The following is a 14811-nucleotide window of genomic DNA, read 5'->3' on the forward strand; positions in this document are numbered from 1 at the left end:
TAGTTTCGTCGAACTCAACATGTACTGACTCTTCTAAGACTTGAGTTTGTTTATTGAAAACTCTGTATGCTTTGCTGTTTGTTGAGTAGCCTAAAAAGATAGCCTCATCAGCTTTTGAGTCAAACTTAGCTAAGCTGTCTCTGGTGTTTAAAATAAAACATTTACAGCCAAAGGCTCGAAAGTATCCAATGTTGGGCTTTCGTCCTTTCCAAAGTTCGTAGAGGGTTTTCTTTAGTATAGGTCTAACAAGAGCCCTATTAAGAATATAGCACGCTGTGTTAACAGCTTCTCCCCAAAAGTACTTTGGAAGCCTATGCTCACTCAGCATTGTCCTAGATATTTCAACCAAGGTTCTGTTCTTCCTTTCAACAACCCCATTTTGTTGAGGCGTCCTAGGAGCAGAAAAATTATGGTCAATGCCGCTGGCTTCACAGAATTCAACAAACTGTTGGTTTTTGAATTCTCCACCATTACCACTTCGGATGTGAGCCAATTTTAGGTCTTTATCATTTTCAAGTTTTCTAACCAAATTTGAAAATGTCTCAAAGGTCTCATCCTTGCTACTCAGCAAGATGATCCAAGTGTACCGAGAAAAGTCATCTACAATGACCAAGGAAAATCTTCTTCCACCCTGACTCAGCGGCTGGACTGGACCGAAGAGATCCAAGTGTAGTAACTCTAACGGACGCTTAGTTGAGACAATATTTTTACTATGAAAAGATTGTTTGGTTTGTTTTCCAGCTTGGCAAGCGTGGCATAGTTGATCTTTTTCAAATTTAAGTTCTGGCAGTCCCTCAACCAATTGCTTTCTTGCTAATTTGGCCAGGAGGTCCATGCTTATATGACCAAGTCTCATGTGCCATAGCCAGGAATTTTCTTCCTTTGAAACTAAGCATACAGTTTTTGAAAACTTTTTCTCTAAGTTCAGCATGAAGACATTATCAATGCGAGGGGCAGTTAAAATTAACTCATTAGTTTTACCCTCGAATATTTTACATCCAGTGTTATCAAATATAACTTTTCTCCCATTGTCACATAGCTGAGCTACGCTGAGTAAGTTATATTTGAGTCCGCTGACTAGGGAGACTGACTCAATAGTAGGATTACCTCCAATGGTTCCTAACCCTACTATCTTACCCTTTTTGTTGTCTCCAAAACTTACGCTTCCTCCTCGTTTATGCTCGAATGTGATGAACTGAGTTTCATCACCAGTCATATGCCTTGAGCATGCGCTGTCAATATACCACATCTTTGACTTCTCAGCATATCTCAGGCTTACCTGCAATGTAACTAGTTACTTTTAGGTACCCAATTCTTTTTGGGTCCTTACTTGTTAGGTTCAACAGGTAAAACATCATATTTTATTTTATGGCGACATACTTGGACAGTATGGCCATTCTTTCCACAGAAGTCCCAGCTGACCTTCCGTTTAGGATTTTTCACTGACTGGTCAGCACCCCAGCGCTGAGCGTGCCAGCACACCTTTGTGGTGTGTCCTTTCTTCCCACAGAAGTCACACTGGACATTCCGTTGAGGATTCCATCTCTGCTGACCAGTACTTCGGTACTGAGCATTCAGAGGAATATTTCTTTTGTTTGGAACCTTTAGTTGGTTCTGAATGGATGTGACGTCCTTTCTCAGTTTCTTAGAATCTTATTGGACCTCAGAGACAAACTTTTGCATAATTCCAATGTTACTATGAAAATCTGAGTTGTCCTGAAGAAGATATCGAAGGTCACTCAGTTTGACCTCCTTAACCTCATCACATCGCCTGCTGAGTGCTCTAACCTTTTTATTACACTTTTTGACAAGTGTGTAAAGAGCACTCAAGGCATTTACCATTTCATTTCTGAGCAAGGATAGTGATATTACCTCAGTTGACTGTTCCTCATCATCAGATTCAATGGAGGGGTCAGCATGCTCAAAAGCATATGGCTCAGCAAGTTCGTCAGCCATGAAACAAATCTTCGCTGACTCAGTGGCATCAGCTTCAGATGATGATGAATCATCACTATCACTTGAGGTTGCCACCATTGCCTTCTTGCCGTTCTTTCTTTCTTTCCTCAGCGAGGGGCAGCTTGACTTGATATGGCCAGTTTGATGACATTCAAAGCAAGTAATGGGCTTTGAGCTGTCCTTCTTATACTTGATGTCGCTGGAGTCAGCTTTGTACTTATCAAACTTTTTATAAGGCTTCTTAGAATATCTGTCATTCTTTTTGAACAGCCTTTTCATCTTTTTGGTAAACATAGCCATCTTTTCATTGTTTGTTGAGCTTCCATCAGTGGAGTCAGCTTTCATGACAAGAGACTTTTGCTTCTTGTCTTCAGACTTTTCCTTCACCTCGAAATTCTTCATCGAGATCTCATGGGTCAACAGTGAGCCGATGAGTTCATCATACTTATAGGTGGTTAAGTCTTGAGCTTCCTTAACAGCGGTCTTCTTTGCTTGCCAGTTTTTAGGAAGACTCCTAAGAATCTTCTTGATTTGTTCTTCCTCAGTGAAGACCTTCCCAAGTCTCTTGAGCTTGTTGATGATGTTTGTAAACCTTGCATTCATGTCAGAGATTCCTTCATCATCGTTCATTTCGAACAGCTCATATAGTCTCATCTGCTGGTTCACCTTGGACTCCTTCACTTTGTTGGTTCCTTCGTAGGTGACCTCCAGCTTCTTCCAGATCTCTTGCGCTGACTCACAACCTGATATCTTGTTATATTCTGCAGCATCAAGCGCACAGTGAAGCATATTTATAGCCGAAGCGTGATTTTGTAGCTTCTTGAGATCATCCTCTGTCCATTTGGCCTCAGCTTTGACAACTGTTTGGCCAGCCACAACTTCAACAGGAACAAATGGGCCTTGGACTATTGAAAGCCATGCACTCATATTTGTTGCCTGAATAAAGTTTTTCATCCTATTCTTCCAGAAGGTGTAGTTAGACCCAAAGAATAGGGGAGGCCGAGTAATGGACAGCCCCTCAGGTAAAATCTGAGTTGTCTGGTTTCCTGGGAGAAACCGAGTGCTGTTTTCAGCCATAGTGGGGATCAGCTCAAGGTAGTTAAACCTTTCACAGTGAGCTTTTAAGCTCTGATACCACTTGTTGGTCCCTTGTAACGTAACAAGTTAGTTCCAAGGGGGGGGATAGGAACTATTTAAAATTTTAGTACGTTAAGGCTGACTTCTTTTTCTTTGAAAAAGGATTACACAGCGCGCTGAGTAAATCAAGACACTAGCTTAGTCAACTGGTGACTAAGTCAGCTTCTTTCTTTGAATCAGGAGATAGCACTTGAGTCTATTCCTGAACTCAGATACTCAATGTACACAACTCAGCGTGACCTCTTTACTTGGTCAGTTTTGTTTAAGCAAGCAATATATATATTAAGGAGTTTAAGGTTAGAAAGATGTTACTCAGCAGATTTATCCAGGTTCGGCCTCTAAGCCTATGTCCTGTCCCCGGAACACGTTCCGAGCTTTCGAATTCTCTACTGAGCTCTTTAACAGTAGAGCATCAAACCTTTTACAACTTAGAAGCTGAGTATAACAAGAGTACCTTCCTCTATACCTCTACTCACTCCTAATCTCTCTCTGAGTACTATAACCGAGTACTCAGCCTCTCCTTTCTAATCTCTAGAAATGATAAAGATTTGTCCTAAACAACAATTGCTAAGACACCTTAGATGATTGAATAATCACTCTAGACTTTTACACGAAAGATATAGAATTTGGTGTAAGTATTTGCTTTGCTTTTTCTCACAGAACTTTGAGTAGAATTTTGGTCAGCTTAATGGCTTGATAAAGTTCTGTTTTTAATGAAGCAACTGAAAGGCCCTATTTATAGAGACATCTGAGGCATCAGTCAATTCGAATTTTGAAATAACCGTTGGAGGGAAATGGCTTCCTGTCGTTGTCACTCAGTCCTGCTCAGTGCTCTCGGCCAATCAGATTCAAGTATCTTCTGTCTTCGGTCAGTGCTGAGCAGCTTTTAGTCAGTCCGGCAGAATGTCTCTCCATTTATGGTAAGGTCAACTAGACAGCTTTCTGTGTCTACTGAACTTTACCCAAAGTAGAAATACTTTGTTTGGAAGTTGTTCTTGCTCAGCTGCTGTCTTGTACTCTTTGTCGATACAACTCAGCAGCTTCGTTCCGAAGTTGTTCAACGAAGGTCTTCTCGATCCTTCTTTCGCTGAGCTGCGTTTTGTACATAACGATAGCGTTTTGCACACGCGGGCCGAGTAGTCTTGATCTGTTTGACTTGGGCTTTGACTTCCGTATTGGGCTTTAAGCCTTTTAGTCTTTATGTCTTATAAACAATTTAACTCAACATTGAACAAACACATTAGTGTAATAAATCAAAGCATTTAAACTTAGTGTGTTTAGAATATATTTAATTTTACTTAAATAATTTTGTCAAATCAAAATCATGTGGAAAGGTGTTTCAACAGATTGGGCCACTTGTATAGATACTAGGAGATCGGTTACTGGTTTTTGTGTTTTTTTGGGCAGGTCCTTGATCAGCTGGAAGAGCAAGAAACAAGTTACCGTGTCAAGATCTTCTACTGAAGCAGAATACAGGGCCATGTCATCTGTTACAGCAGAGGTTCAATGGCTGGCATACATTCTTCAAGCAATGAGGATCAAATACAAGCAGCCAGTTCCCCTTTTTTGTGACAATCAGTCTGCCATCTATCTTACTCATAATTCCACTTTTCGTGAGAGAACAAAACATATAGAGCTCGACTGCCATTTTGTCAGAGAAAAGTATAAGGCTGGTTTGGTGCATCCCTTAGCAATTTCTACCGTTCATCAAATAGCAGACATCTTCACAAAACTATTGCCATCACCAACTTATGCATTTCTGGTGTCCAAGCTAGGAGTGCTTAATATTTATCATCCAACTTGAGGGGGGGGGGGGGGGGTAACAAGGTTTAAATTGTAATTAAAAGTATTGTAGGGGTAATTGAGTATTTTATCATTAAGTGTTTAGTATCTTGTATAAATAGAGGTTAATTGTTAGAGTTAGGGTTAACTTTTCCTAATCTCTTCATTCCCTCTTCGTTTCTTTTGCTCTTGCTGTAGACTGCTCATCTTCTTCAATTGTTGTCAATGGTAGAATGATTTCATTCTTTTTCTAATTCTTCATCTTGTCAATGGTAAAACAACTCGATCCGCAATCTAAAGCTCCACCGCCTGAAAAGCAACCTCGATCTGCACTGCAATCTACAGCTCCTCCGCCTGCAGCAGCCTTATTTCGATCATTGTTATCATCATTAATGAAAGCTGCAGTTTACTTCAATTCCTCTGTTATTAATGGCGTTCTAAATTCCAGTTTTCTATTTGATTATTTTGATTATCCAGTTTTTTTTCATTATTATTGGGTTAAATACAATATTATGATGGTTAAGCAGTTGAGAGATGAGCAGATTTTTGGGTTTTTTTTTTTTTTGTTTTTATTGAGGATTTAAGTTTGCTCAAATAAAAGAGACAGATGTGATAATTCCAACACAAAGAAAGCAGGTATAATGCTGATCTTGTTGTCTTTATGTTTTAGTCTAGGAAGAGTGAAGAGGCGATGAAGAAAAAAATTCTCTCTATGTTAAGGAGCTTAATCGCCATTTCTACAACTCTGTCATGTTTACTCTAGAAATTGATAGTAACAATTTTTCTCTCTCTAGAACTCCCGAGAACGAGAAGATGGAAGGAGTTCTATGGGATTACTGTATAATAAATAGAGAGAATATAATAAATAGAGAGAAATGAAGAAATGGTAAGGAAGAAGGAGAAAGAGGGGCAAAAGAGACAATTAATATTTTAGGAATTGAAAAATGATTAGGTGGCGCGTTGACCGATCATTTTTACCTGCTGTACACTAAAGTGGGAGGTCATCTATAAGTTCATACATATTTGTGAGACAAAATGAAGGTTGTACACCAAAATGTGAAATGGGGCAAATGTTATACACCATTGATGAAATTTACCCAACAACTGTTTGTAGTTATTTATTATTGACGAAATTATCTTTCTTATTTCCATAAAATATATTTTATTCGGTTTCGCTTTTTGAATAAGCTTTTAATTTTTCACTCTAAAAAAAAGAGTAGAATGAGGTTATTTGGTTCTGCTTTTCAAATCAGTTCTTAGTTTTTCACTCCAAAAAAAATAGTCGGTATAGTTTTATTGAAAATCAATTTTTTTTTTGGAAAAAAATAGTTATATAGAAATTTTAACGAATTTTTTTATTTTTTTATTTATTTTATTTTGAGAAAGTTGCCATCCTTACTTTTGTTTATTGATTCGAAATATATCTGAATTCTTTTTTTTTTTACATTAATATCAATAGCTCATCAAAAGTTTGCTACACATACTTATCAATCAATTAAAATCTATCAGATGTCAGAAACACTACATCAACAATTGCATTGGCTCATCATCCCTTAACCAAATGTCCAGGGTTCGATCTTCACCTTTGCAAATGGAAAGAATTTCTGTGGCCAATAGTTCCACCCATAGAGGTGCAAACCATCTGCGAAAGGTGATAATCACTGCTGCTGGCGGTGGATACAAGGGGGTAAATGACACCCATGGCCACTGAACTTTACACTTTTTTTTAACACCGGTGGTCACTCAACGTCTCAAAACGACCGTTGACGGTCAAAAAATAAAAACCAAAGCGTTAATGATATTTTAAGGAACTTTAATTGTTGAAAATTTTCGTTTTGAGGTCATTTGGGTGTTGTTTTGTTAGGAGAGAGAGTATATGTGAATTTTTAGAGAGAAAGCTCCAAAAAATGTGATTTTGGAAAATAAAAAATGTGGTTTTATGGTAAATGTCGTTCTGAACAATTTTAATTCTTGAATATTTTCATTTTGAGGTCGTTAACGGTCACTTTTGAGGAATTAGTTGGTCATCGATGTTAAAAAGTGTAAAGTTCAGTGATCATACCATTAAGAATTAAAGTTCAGTGACCACAATATTAAAATGGATAAAGTTGAGTTGCTATGGGTATAATTCACCCAAAAACAAGGATATTGATTGGATAATGAACTTTGTATAACTTTTTTTTTTTTTTTGTCATCACGAATGTGATGGATAGCCTGCAAGCCTTTAAAATCTTCTACTAATGGGTGTTTATGGCGTTAGCGCCCTTTAGACGATTCGGCTGTGGCGTTTTTTTTTTTTTTTTACTTCTCTATTTCAATGTCTATTTAGTTGAAATATTAGAATGCAACTGTTGATGCAGTTTTTATCATTAAAAGTTTATATACACTACTTAAATTATCAAAAAAAAAAATTTATCAGTGGTGAGCATTCTACTGTTTTTTCATCAAAAGTTTATAGATAAAACATCAAGATGACTACATACCAACTAAATGCGCAGGGTCTGTCCTGGGCCTAGGTCAGGAGTGGCCCAAAACTGTAAGGGGGCCGAAAAAAAATTATTAGTTGTAGACATTTATATAATTAGTAAAAAACAATTTATATCAAATTTCATTAAATGTCTCGTATGGTAAGACTTACAATCCCATACTAAAGTTTCTGTGTTTGATTCTCAACAAAAGTGTAGTTTTTTTTGGATCCTTATGGGTGAAACGGGAGTTTAATCCATAATTTAAAGAAATTGTGAAACATCTGGATAAACAATTGTATTTAGTGAATGTAATAAAACGTATCGTATAATTATTAATAAAATACTTTTTTTATTTATCATGTATTGAAATATATTTTAATTTTTTTTACATTAGAACATTTATTTATTATTCCGCCTAGGACCCATAAATTATCAGAATCGGCTGTAAACACGATGACAATATACCAATTAAACAATGCAATAGACAATGATGTGATTTTTCAAAATTCCTTGCAACTTAATGTGCCACGTAGCACACATTCGGGCTGACACATTTCTACCATATCAGCCATAAAAGTTAAGGATAAGTTACAATATTTAGCATGTTTCACATTTTGGTATACAATTTTTATTTTTGCACACAAAACTCCATCACTTCATGGTGACCTTCCATTAAAGTCTACAGATTGTAAAAATAACCGGTCAACCCTAGTCAACCTATCACATTACCCATTTTTAACCTAAGATGGATAGGTCCCACTTTTGAATTAAAATTGTTGATATAATATGTTGGCTAGGGTTAATCAGCCATTTTTACAGTCTGTACACTTTATTGGTACGTCACCTATAAGTGATGAATTTATATACAAAAATAAAGATTGTACCTCAAAATATGAAATAAGATAAATGTTGTAAAATCGTATATCATTTACCTTAAAAGTCAGATAAGTAATATAACGCTTAATTGGGAGATAGTAAACTCTATTTTGTGCCACATCAACGTTTCAATTAGTTTTTCTCCACAAATTGGTTGGAATAAACTAATTGACATCAAATGTGAAAAATTGAGTAATTTTTTTTGAAAGAAAATAAAATTCAACGATCTTTGTAAAGTAGACATAAAACTTCAATAGCCTTTACTGCATTTTTCTCCATAATTAGCCTGTTATTAGTGGCGAATACATGATTGCTCGGTTGGGGAACTGATTTTACACGTGTGTTTGCAAAAAAAAAATTCTTTTTTTTTTTTTTGATAAATCGAACTTGATCAATTTTTTTGTATATACGTGCTATAATTTGAATGGTCAAGAACTAATTTTTAAGCATATGTACAATTTCTCAAAATTAAGCTAGATTTCGTTTAAGAGTCCCAATATGTAAAAAAATTGGATTTAGGAAGGGCCGGACAGGTAAAAAAAATTTATTTGAGAGGGCCTATCAGGCCAAAAAAATAATAATTTGGATTTAAGAAAGGCCTAACAGATAAGAAAAAATAGAAATTTAGATTTAGAAAGGCCTAACAGATCCAAAAAAATTAGAAATTTGAATTTATGGAGTATCTAATAGACCTAAAATATTGAAATTTGAATTGAGAAAATTACATAAAAAAACAGATTTTGATTTTTATTTATAATTATGAAAACGTTTTTATTTATTTTATTATTATATGATTTTAAAATATCAGAGTATCATAATTTTATTTTTATTTTTTTGTCAAATTTTCAGTTAATCATATTGTAAGAAAAAAACAGTTTTAAAAAAATCATCAGATTTGACATTTAAATAAATTTGTTTAAGAGTTTGAGACACTTTTAAATAATTTATTAATTCTGAGTATTGTATTAGGGGTGAGCAGAACCGAACTGAAAATCCAAAGACCAAAAAAACCGAATCAAAGCGGACCAAATTATATTTTGGGTTGGTTCGGACCTTATTTTTTAACTAGTTTGGTTTTCGGTTCGGTCCGGTTCAAAACCGGACAAAATCAACCGAAATACAATATGTACTACTTTTAGTTTTATGGTTTTAAATTAATTAACTAATTATATATAGAAAAGAAAAAACAATTAAATATGTTTTTTTCTCTCTCAATAATTATATATGATTATTGTCTTTATATAATTGCTGATTTAGTTAAGGCACAAGTAGTTGTAGGTCTTTAGTGCTTTGTTTGGTCCAAACATGAACCAAACCGGACCAGACCGAAATAATTCGGTTCGGTCCAAACCAAACCGAATTATAATTTGATTTGGTTTGATCCTAAAAAATAGAGGTAATTTGATTCGGTCCAATTCGGTTTGATTCGGTTTTTGGATCGAACCGGATCATGCTCACCCCTAATTGAATAATTTACCCATTTGAATTTTGGACAAACCTAACATTTAATGGATCATTTTGGAACCTATTCAACATCCCGATATTTTTTTTTTTTTTTGAGACAAGGAGGCTGAAACTACCTGGGGTCAAGGTGGTTTCGGCAGCCGGAAGGCCCCGGGACAGCCCCTGCCTATTATTGCTTATATACATCACAGTACAAAAGTTCATTCTTTTTAAGTGGTGAGGTTTCATAATAAATTAGTTGAAACTTGCTCTTTATACGGGATATATAATATTGTTTAATTAATTTTATAATCAATTGTTTAAAATATTGTATTGATATTTATTATGCTCAATGATAATAATTGGATTAGTGCATATTTTTTAAAAACCATAACATTATTTAATAGTATTGCATAATTTTATATATTATAATATATATATTTATATCATCATGCCATTATTATTATTGTATACTAAATTATATAATTTTATATATTATAACATATAATTTACTATTCTATCCAAATCTTCAATTTTTTTTATTAATTTTAAAAAATTTGAGAAGAACAATATAAAAAGTATTTAGTTAATAATATTTATATAAATATATTTCTTCAATTATTTTTCTAATGTATTGATACAGCAACAACATACTAATTTCAATTCGGTTTCAGCTGAACAATTTAGATTTGTTTAGCTTTCAAATTTTGTTTGTACGAACTTTTTACTTTTTCTTCTTTTTTTTCTTAATAATATTCGGTTTTAGTGGTTGGTAGAGTTTAGAAGTGACAAAAGTACATTCAATCCGAAATTGACACCTAATTTTAGTGTTTGTGTCACGTCCGTGTCTAAATTTCTAGAATTTATACCTTGGCAGTAATATATATTATAATTATTAGGTGTATGATTTTTATTTGGTGCTATAGGAAAAGTTTAGAGTCGATGGTTTTATGTATAAATTAACAGTTTAGGATAAGTTTTAAAATATTATATAAAGATGGAGGATCAAACATGATATTTGTCAAATTTGAGATATATATCTCAAATCTTTACAAGCGTAGGCGATGATCATTATCTTTGTCCTTTTATTTTTCTTTTTCTAATCTATTCGGATTCATCAGTTTGTCCATCTAGGATTGCCCGGGGTAGGAGTTGTAGTTGTAAGACCATATCTAATGGCGGTATGGCCAGAGTGCACGGCTGGTAGTCCTAACTATTAGGTAAGGAACGAGATATAAATGAGATATCTCGATATTGTTATGATTGATGTTATGATCTACACGGGTGGAATTCGAGGATGGATACACGTACACAAATTTTATCTTATAAACTTAAGTTTTGAGTATATTTTATAAGGTTTTGATGACTATCTTATAAACTTAAGTTTTGAGTATATTTTATAAAGTTTTGATTAAATCCTTTTATAAATGTATATATGTAGCTATGTTAAGTAAAGTTGGTTTTTATGGCTGATAGTTTCTTACTGAGATTTTTCTCTCACGTTTTTAACTGTTTTAATGTTTTTAGGTGAGAAAGTACATGATAGAGAGAAGGTTACCGACCGATTAGGCAATGATCGGAAGTTGACTGTTTATTGTTAGAATTATGGTTAGAATTTTGGTATTTCAATTGTAATATAATATGATATTATGATATGTGGATAAATTGGAGACTCGTAAGTGTTGATTATAATCTTTTTATTTCACGCCCGATGCCGATTGAGGTCGTCTAGGGTCGGGTGTGACAGTTTGAGTATACACTATAACAAATGGGCACTTGTAAGTTGTACCACGAATCATGCCACGAGAATATAAAGTTCGTGGCATATTTTTAGATAGCCACGGGAAAAATGGATTCCACAATAAAATTTTGATCACTTGATGTATTTATGCCACGGTTAAGTTTATTCCGTGGCAAACATATATTTATGCCACGAATCTTGCCACGGTATTTTGTTTTTGTGTGGCTGAACTTGTTTATGCCACGGGAAAAGTTTAAGCGTGGCATAAACTTACTAATGCCACGAGTAATTCATTTGGTGGCAAACAATAATTTATTATGTAGTAAAATTTTCACTTTTTTTTATGTACCCGCCTTAATATTATTTTCCTCCATTTTTTTTGTTCCTTTTTTTATTTTTGCCGCCTTATTAAGGAAAATTAAAAGAAATTAAATTAATAAAAATATATTCCATCTAAAAGATAAAAAAAAGATTGTTTTTCCTCTAGGTCACGTTCACTCACATCTCAGTAGAGTCTTTCCAACAAACCCTTTTCACTCCCATAATCTACCTATTACGATCTGGATATTCATTCCCTACCCTCACCAATTGCCGCATTCCCTCGTCAATTAAGTCAACTAAATAGCCGATGTTCCGGTTCAGTTAATTTTTACGTCTGTGTTCTCTATAATTTTTGCTGGTGGATCGTTGTGGTAGGAAGAAGGTTAGTACTGTCTCCTTTTTCAGCCCCGCTTGCATATGTAGAAACAGAAATCTATAATTGAATATTATTGTTAAATTCAACATCTTTGTTGTTCTAATCTTACTTTTCCTTTTGAAATTTATTTATAGATTAATATTATTTGTCTAATTGAATGAATACTTGTTTAGAATTGGGTCTTTTAAAATCGTAGGGGTGGACATTAAAAACCGCAAAACCAAAAAACCGTAAAACCGAACCATAACCAAACCGAAAAGAAGGTTAACCGAAACCGATGGACCAGTGTATGGTTTTTAATTTTAAAATTTTCGGTTTTCGGTTTTCGGTTTCGGTAATTTACTAACCATCGGTTTCGGTTAACCGACAGGAAACAATTAAAATAAATTAAAAATTATATATTCTACTCTAGGGTTAACAATGACATTTCTTAGATAGAGTATAAATATAAAGTATTTATTTTCTTATTTCTCTTCTACAGATCACGCCTCCATCCATAGAAAAAAAACAGCTTTCGATGCGAACATTTCCATTTTCAGAACAGCAGCAAACCCTAGAACCAAGGGCGAAAGACCAGACCCTACCTAGGGGAAGGCCTCGAGCAACGGGAGAGGAAGATGAGCTCCTTGATTTGTGCGCCGAGACTAGGTTTAGATCCGGTAACCTTATCAGACTCCCTAGCTCGCTTATGGGCCCTAGGAGCGGAAGTAGCTCAGCTGCAAGGGGGTTTGTTTCTCGACCTCGACGCGAGAGATGAAATCTATCTAGTTTATACTTCTGCGCTTTTTTATCGCATCTTTTTCATCCCCTGCTCTCTGCGCCTCCATGTCCCTCTCACTCATACCCGGTGCCGGCGCCGGCGCCGGCGCTGCTGTTCATCTGTCGCTGGTATGTCTCTTTCGCTCTCACTCACTCAGTTGTTGGGTATATGAAATGATATTGCTGTAGATTTATGTTTCGGTAATTTGCTTCTCGTTCTGTGAAATTAATTTAACAACACATTATTCTTCCTGGGTCTGTTTCTGCAACAAGTTAAATTTAAAGATGATGCTGTTTTTCTTCTCTCTTTCATTTCAATTAATTTATCATGTTTTGTAGCATGGATGAAAGAAGGAACTGAAAACAATTCTTTCTAATGAACAAGTAATATCGTTGGTCTGCAGTTGTATGGTTTAATGTCAATGCTGACTATTTAGTTATATTTTTAAGTTCTGCTTAAGCTTTAGTACTGTAAGGTTGGTTTTGAAAATTTCAATTTTATTAGTTCTACTTAAGCTTTACACAAGTAATGAATATTTATTAGTTGAAAAACACAAGTTGAAAATAGTCAACTAATGTTTAATTAATTGTGTTTGATTATTCAACTAATGCTTCAATTTTAATGTTCTTTTGTAGTCAATTTTAATGTTTCAATTATTTGTAAAGATGGATGTCCAGAGTCTGCGATTAAGCATTGCTGACATAGGGTCTAGAATACTCAAACTAGCATGTACTAAATATCTTAATTATGAGTTATCTAATTGGTTAATATAAACATAAAACATCTATTGCTCCATTATTTTAATTAGATCTGACTTCACTAGAACTACTCTTTCATTTTGTTTGGTGCATGTCCTAATGAAGTAATGGAAAACACTTGATGCTTGATTTGTTTAATGCATGGTAAAATATGATTCTGGACTAGGTGAGCATGTTCAATTTTATCTTTTTCAGAATTAATTACCATGAAATTTTATTTTTAGGATATTATGTCTCTCATCATTTTATAGAATTCTGGTATTTGTAATTTAGAATTTAAGAACAGTTGCTTCTTTCAAGGTGCTGAAGTATTCACTCTTTTAGGTTTTTTTGTCTTGTTAGCCTATGGCTTTTGTTGCAACATTATATATTGAAATAATTAGTTGACTTCTGAAAGTGGTGGAAGTGAATCTGGACAGAAACAATGAAAAGATTAATTGAAGATATATATAGGGAATAATTGTTTGGGTGCCTATTCTCTTTGCACATAATCTTTTTCCATCTTTTCTTAACGAAATGGAAGTGCAGATTGCAGATTTAGCGAAAAACAATACAGAAAGGGATAGTTTTAGAAGAGGTTGTGACCACTTGAATACCTGATTATTCTCTCTTCCTATTATCTAAAATACTAACCAAGTTCAATCCTTCTTTCTCTCTGGTCCCCTCTTTTCCAATGTATAATACAAATGCTATGCATATTCACTGGGAAATTGATTGTTACAGCACTTAAAATTAACTGAAATGGGAGTTCATATTTTTCAACAATGTGTATAAATAGGAGGAGATATCTTTAACAAACAAAAGAAAGTGCACATAAAAGAGAAAATGTCAGCTGTGACCTTGAGTTCTCCTGATCACTTCATTGGGGATTCTTTTTATTATCCACTGAATTGTTTGGGGAACTCTGGGTTTCATCTCACACTATTTAACTGTCGGTTGTGGTCTCACAAGTAATATAAATACTCTTTACATGCTATAGAGATCTTGAAGGTTGAAATCCTATATCTTGAATATCAGCTTAAACTTTTAGATTAATTTCATTATTTCTTCATTAAAATCAACAGCCCTAGCTAGGAAAGTGAATTCTACACTGTCATAATTAACAAAATATGAAGCTTTTGTTTATTAAATTTAATTAAATGCTGGTTTATTTGATGCAACACTAGTATTCATACTCATCTTCATTTTGATAG

Source organism: Euphorbia lathyris, chromosome 5 (assembly GCF_963576675.1).
Source record: "Euphorbia lathyris chromosome 5, ddEupLath1.1, whole genome shotgun sequence".
Classification (NCBI taxonomy): Eukaryota; Viridiplantae; Streptophyta; class Magnoliopsida; order Malpighiales; family Euphorbiaceae; genus Euphorbia; species Euphorbia lathyris.